This window comes from Etheostoma spectabile, chromosome 6 (assembly GCF_008692095.1).
Source record: "Etheostoma spectabile isolate EspeVRDwgs_2016 chromosome 6, UIUC_Espe_1.0, whole genome shotgun sequence".
Taxonomy (NCBI): domain Eukaryota; kingdom Metazoa; phylum Chordata; class Actinopteri; order Perciformes; family Percidae; genus Etheostoma; species Etheostoma spectabile.
Genome location: NC_045738.1, coordinates 15,886,865 through 15,887,412, shown reverse-complemented (window position 1 = coordinate 15,887,412; position 548 = coordinate 15,886,865). Strand labels below are relative to the sequence as shown.

The window sequence follows — 548 nt, the reverse complement described above, 5'->3', positions numbered from 1 at the left end:
AAAAATGACTTAGGCGATTATTTTAGGAAGGTGACGATTTGTATCAGTAGAAACCCGGTAGTATTTTCGAATGACCGTGCTTCCCTCCCTCATGTCCCCCTGAGACGAGAGATCTCTGCATTGTGTGTTTGGCATTTTTTCACAGAGGCAGTGAACTATAAGCATAGATAATTAAAGAAATGGACCAACAGATCCTGTTGTTCTGGATGGAGACCAATGAAGGAAAATAAAAGCACTTTTCCTGTGATGTTGAGCGTTACTGCGCAGCCTCCAACTGAGCTTGACGATGTAGTTGTGACGTGGGCAACGTGTCTGAAAGTCTTCTGGTAGTTGTGCCAATAAAAATCTCAATCATTCTCAATCAGCAGAGACGGAGAGTGTAGGTATTAGTTAGGAGATAACATAGGTACAGGCTAATTACTGCTAACATGCTAGTTAACGTTAGTAATTAAACTTAAACAGCTGATGACAACTGAACGGTGATTTGTTGACTATGCGACAGTAGTTGCGTGGTTATGACACAACTGTTAGCCTATTTTTACAAAAAC

General features: G+C 40.9%; 1 protein-coding gene across 2 annotated transcripts in view; it reads right to left on the bottom strand.

The window, feature by feature from the left end:
- Positions 1–548, bottom strand: part of LOC116691180 (PYD and CARD domain containing) — a gene marked incomplete at its 5' end in the record, with an annotated part of 35,180 nt that overhangs the window by 10,226 nt on the left and 24,406 nt on the right.